This window comes from Mandrillus leucophaeus, unplaced genomic scaffold (genome assembly GCF_000951045.1).
Source record: "Mandrillus leucophaeus isolate KB7577 unplaced genomic scaffold, Mleu.le_1.0 Scaffold27, whole genome shotgun sequence".
Classification (NCBI taxonomy): Eukaryota; Metazoa; Chordata; class Mammalia; order Primates; family Cercopithecidae; genus Mandrillus; species Mandrillus leucophaeus.
In genome coordinates, this window is record NW_012102809.1 from 589,649 (window position 1) to 595,648 (window position 6,000).

Consider the following 6,000-nt stretch of genomic DNA (forward strand, 5'->3'; position numbering starts at 1 on the left):
GTCACTGATCTTACAAATTCTGCTTTACTTCTCCAGCTCTATCTCAAAAGAAACTTCTCGAAGGCCATAAATCTTGACATAGTGAAAGCAAAATAATCACAGCACTCAACAGTGCCGTTAACATTTCTGAGCCGCGAGGGATTAAGCAGGCAGATGCTATGGAAAGTGCCTGTCAGGAGAGGACAGCCCAGAGTTCAGAACGCACCACAGCTGCGAGGGATTGAAGCTGCTCGCTACGGAATCAAGCTTAGGAGAAACTCTGGGCACAATTCCGGCATCCGAAATAAATTAAAGTAAACAGTATTGCTCTCGCTCTCATCCACCCTGTTCGCAGCCTCTCGGCTGAGCGGGAGACCACACACTCAGACCACACAGCGCCAGCTGAACTCACTCGCACGCAACGTCTACGAGCTGTCACTCTGCAGCAGCCCAGGGAGGGAGAAGGATGAGGCTGGGGGGGGGACAGCACCGCAGGAAGGGGGGAGGGAGACAGGAGAGTCTTCCCTGTGTGCAGCTGGAGAGAGTGATGTGTGGTTTGGAGAAGGGGGCGGGTGGAATCCATAAACCTCCCTGAGAAAACAAGCTGGTCATGGCCTTGTGTAGTCTTGACCCGTACTCCCCCATACCAATTTAGTAGCTGATGAAGGATTAACAAAGCATCCATTTAACATCAATTAACCTCCTATCCATCACAGGGCAAAAGAGAAAATTACTATTACAAAAGCATTTCACTAAAATCAAGACAAAAGGCCACATTTTCTTATAATTTATACTGTACACTTAAGTAAATACATTTTCCTTATAGATGTACTATATTAATTTTAAACCATCTGCCTCTTTTCCTTTAATGAAGCACACAGTGATGGATTTGAAGTGTTTTCTGCAATAGAAGTCAGAAAATGTTAATTCTGTAATGTTCCCATATTTAATATCTCAAATTAAAACTGTGGCACAGTTTTAATTTTCCAAAATATTTACTACTAGAACAAAAGACAGCAAGTTGTTATTTTTCACAGAACTTCAGACTAAAAATACATAGAAAAAAAGCAGTAATAATATAAAGAAAAAAATCAGAAAATGAAACCACAACTGAAAGTAGTTTTAGAATCATAAAAGCAGTACTTTTTACTATTTTAGTAAAGAACAGTTTCCCTAATTTCAATAGCAGACAAGAAATCTGAACAAAATGAGTGATCACGGTCTCACCTTGTCATGCTCCCAGATGCTCTTCTCAGCTAGAGAAGGCCAGGAACCGGAAAAATACAGAAGTTCTGACTCACTGAAGACCAGGATAACCTCTACTCAACAGGCCACGGAAGGCCTCATGATGTTAAAACACTATTTCCCTAACAGATCAGACTATAGAAAGGTGATTTTCCCCACAATCATAAAAAAAAAACCAAAACCCTCCCAAACGTCCACCCTTCCCCACATACGACTCAACCTGGCAGCACTGGCATCACCAGGGAACAAATCAAGCAGAATCTCAGTAGCTTTACCTGTCCAGAACCATCTTGGGCCCAGAGGACCCCCGAAGAATCCTGTTGCAGAGTTGCCTAGTGAGTTTCAACAGTAAAATTAGACTCAGCCAGACTCTCAGGGCACCCTAAAATATAATCAAAGTAGAGAACTCACCAAATCGTTCTAGAATCAGGCTCAACCTACCCCTAAGACAGACTCGTCCCCGCTGGGCTGGGCTGGGCTGGACCCAAAGGGATGGCCCAGAGATACTGAGAAAAGGGTTTGGGAAAATGGTGATTTTCTTCCCCAGTTCTCTCTAAACACAGACTCCACTCTTCCTGAGTGAGATCAAGAGCAAGTTACATCAGCACTGCCACAAATTCTACCATATAACAGCACACCCTGGGACAAGTCTCAGAGACAGGGTCATGAACTCTGCAATCCAGTTTTCCAAATTAATCATCTTGTTCCTCCTGCTCCATCCCCAAATCATGGTTAACAAAAATACAACCATGCACAGATCTGAAAGAACCCACGGGGTCCACACTGTACAGAGTTAGGGCCTGAGAAGAGGCAGAAGACTCGCTGGGCCTCAGAAGGGCCATCTGCAGAAGAGAAGGACTAAGCAGGTAAGAGGTCATGTGTCCTGCTTTCCTGGACCTCTTTTTTTGAGGTGGAGTCTTGCTCTGTCGCCAGGCTGAAGTGCAGAGGGGCTCACTGCAACCTCTGACTCCTTGGTTCAAGCGATTCTCCTGCCTCAGCCTCCCATGTAGCTGGGATTACAGGCATGCGCCACCATGCCCGGCTGATTTTTTTGTACTTTTAGTAGAGACGGGGTTTCATCATGTTGGCCAGGATGGTCTCAAACTCCCGACCTCAAGATCCACCCTCCTCGGCCTCCCAAAGAGCTGGGATTACAGGTGTGGGCCACTGCGCCCAGCCTCCTGGACCTCTTTTTATACTTTTTTCCTTTCTCTACCTCCACAAACAAAAATAAATGAACTACTATCTACGGTTTCAAATGAAAGCATATTTGTGTATATTTTAATTCTTTTGGGAAAATAATCCAACAATTTAAACCATATAACTGATAAATGACACTTGCTTTGTATTTATTTATTTTGGGAATGGGAATCAAGACCTTCCCTCCCACTACAATGTTTGGAGGTAACGGATTAAGGGGACGAGAATGTGCTTGAGATGACCAGGAAGCAATACTGGACGCCAGACAAGCACACAGCGAACGCCTGACCACTTAGCTCTCAGAGCCCCCGTATAAAAGACATGCTACATAAATACTGGATTACTCGGCTATTCTCATAAAACAAGCACTGGATTCTGTCTTAATTGGAAGAGTTACTCAGAGGTCTCCTTTATTCCCCAGGAACCACAAAGCCCTCTGCCTTAGCATGCCAAGTCTCCTCCTAGAGGACAAGGGCTGTCACGATGTTGCACAGGGAAAGGCTGCAGGTCTAAAGGTGGCTGGACTTCCAACCGATGCCACCGGACACTGATGACATGTCAGAACTGAACCAGGTCAGTGCAAATTCATCCCTCTCCCCCCGCCCCCAACAAATACATGAAGACAGAAACTTCAAAGAAGATACACTACTTAACAGGAAAACAAAAGAGTTTCACACGAGAGCATAGCATTATTTATTCACAAATCTATTGCCAGTAGTACCCAAAGTCCTACTAGTCTATTAGATCTACATGGATAGATGTAGCTAAGATAATTCTTAGCGTTTTAGGAAGTATAGTTTTTCAGAAAAAATCATGTCAGGGTTTTGTTTTCCCAGAAAGACAGACTGCCTGAACAAGATTGAAGAAATCATTATCAAATAATATTGTTTTGTTGTTGTTGTTGAGACAGGGTCTCACTCAGTCACCCAGGCTGCTGGAGTGCAGTGGTGCAATCATGGCTCACCACAGCCTCAGGTGATCCAGGCTCAAGTGACCCTTCCACCTCAGCCTCCTGAGTAACTGGGACCACAGACGTGTGCCACCACACTCGGCTAAATTTTTTGTGATTTTTGTAGAAAACGGGTCTCACTATGTTGCCCAGGCTGGTCTCAAACTCCTGGGCTCAAGCTATCCTTCCACCTCGGCCTCTCAAAGTGCTGGGATTACAGGCCTGAGCTACGGAACTTACCCTCAAGTAACATTTATTTCTGTCTTTACCTAGTCCATCAAGAAGATTTGTGATGCAACGACTAGTCACCCAGATCCTCAAAAGATGAGTGTTGGACTCCTATACCCCAGAAAAACAGATCCACTAGGGCTGTGAAAAGGAAACATCCTTGGATTTATTCAGTCAAATAAACGTCTACTATACACTTGCTATGTCCCAGGCACTACCCTGAGGAAATGACAGGAACAAGATTTTGTGACCAGGAGCTCAAGAATGACTTTGGCCTTCAGTAGAGTGATTGTAGCTGAAACCAGACAGCACTGGGATGGGTGAGAACTTGGCTACAAACAACTATTTTAAGAAATGTGGCCGGAAAGGGAAAAACAGAGGAATTTTAAAAGGGCAATGTGAAATCAAGGGAGAATTCTTCTTTTTCTGTTTTGCTTTACTGTTGTCTGTCTCTAAGCAGGTTTAAAGGCCAACAGAAGGAAGCCTTCAGTAAGACATGCACACCTGAGTGAAGTCCTCACAAAGGCAGGGGTAGATGGGATCCACAGTCCGGGTGGAGGATTGGTCTTAGCATAAATACAGCCTCTTCCACTGTGACTGGGGGAAGAAGAACAGTTTTTGGCAGAAGCCCCTGGGATTCTCCACTTACGTCTCCTTTATTTATGATGTAGGTGGCAAGACCACTTGCTAAGAGTGTGTGTAAATGATGTGAAAGGATGAGAGGTTTGAAAAGAGTGAAAATGCTGGAAGTACATTCTGCAGAGGTCAGAAGCGGGTGCTGACGAGGAAAACTCTGGAAGATTCCGTGATGGCCCCGCTGAGCTGGTGACCATGGATTTATAGGGGCACAGATCTGGACACTGATTTCCCCAGCTGGCCCCCGCAACTCGGGTCAAGCATTACAGGAGGCAGAGAGTTGAGACTGTCCGAGGCTGAGAACCCGCCGGGCGGATGCCACAGAAGAGCGACGACACAACCGAGCGCACTGGCATGACAGTGACTGAAGACCACAGAAGCTCCTGATAGGTGCAGTGGGGGTGAGTGACACTGCGAAAGCGGAGAGACCGGAAGCAAACGGTGGGAGGCCTGCACTTTGGATTTCAGAAGTAGACCAGCTGCAACACTGAGAGATTTTGGTGTTACCCTCCCAGCCCCCAGCACTACTTCTCTGGCAATAGTCGGACCCTCCTTCAGACAGCTCTACTTTCTCCTTCTGTCCTTTCCAGCTACTGTTAGCCTCCTGTTGTTCCTCACCACTCCTTGTATAGTCCCTAATCCCCTCTGCGCCTTTCTTCATTTGACCTATCTGGCATGACTTCTGATTCCTGCTGAGACATACATCACATCACTCACATAGGGTTTTCATTAAAATTAAACCAAAGCCAAACATGGCCTTTTGTCTCATTTTGTCTTTTGCTAAAATTATAATACAGTGAAAGTTAAATCGTATACCCTCCAAAATCACAAATCTTTAAAACAAAAAAAGGCCTTTAAAAATTCATCCATGCTTACAAATGAAACTAAGGGGCAGCCTTGTGGAAAGAGGCACTGTTAGCAAGCAGCAAAGGGAAAAACGGCCTTCGACACTGCACTTGTCTCTGAGCGCTTAAGATGTGCCGGGCACTAGTCTCGAAGCTCTCTGGATCCAGCCTGCGCAGCTCACCTTCTCATAAACTGAAATCCAGTCTTCCCCGGTCCTGTGTCCAGTGCTCCTTCCACTACTGGCACCAAGATTTACTGTGGAAAATGTCACATAGAAAAACTGATAAACCCAAAAACAAAAATAAAGCAAACTGGATGCTGTATTTTTAATCTGAAATGCGACCAAGGGAATTAAGGTACTGGATGTTCAGAGAGCTTTTGAGCTGGCCTAATATAATTTTCCAGGGAAAAAAAAACAAAAACACTGTCTAACAAATCAGTTCCAAACTCTTCTGCCTGTCAGTCAAGGCATAATAGGCACCCATAATCCAAAATGCACTCACGTACCAGCCTCTGGGCCTTTGCTCCTGGCGTGCAGCCCAGGTGGTCACACACCTTCCTTCATCAGGCCCTTATCATCAAAGCTTCTCAATTACTCTAGCCCCAAAGGATCCTTCCCACCTCTCAGCTTCTGCTGGACTTACACTCAATATTACAGAGTTTAGTTCTTAGCTATTCTTTAATTGAGAGGGCAAAAATATCCCTTATGAATCCAGGCTAATATTATTTGATTTTTAATATATGTGTCAGGCATACAGTAAGAGTGGAAGATACAAAAATAATTAAAACAAATCCCGATCCAGAATGAGCTTAGTCTTCTACTAAGGCAGGAGTAAAAGACTAAGGCTGAGGCAGGAGAATGGCGTGAACCCAGGAGGTAGAGCTTGCAGTGAGCGGAGATCACACCACTGCACTTC

The 6,000-nt window shown here is 45.0% G+C and overlaps 1 protein-coding gene across 1 annotated transcript in view; it reads right to left on the reverse strand.

Annotated features, from left to right (window-relative positions):
• Window positions 1–5,340, reverse strand: part of EXOC2 (exocyst complex component 2) — a 212,840-nt gene extending 207,500 nt beyond the window's left edge. The window contains exon 1 of the mRNA XM_011984536.1: window positions 5,265–5,340. The gene's annotated coding sequence lies outside the window, so the exon portion shown is untranslated. The remainder of the gene's footprint in view (window positions 1–5,264) is intronic.
• Between the last annotated feature and the right edge of the window lie 660 nt (window positions 5,341–6,000).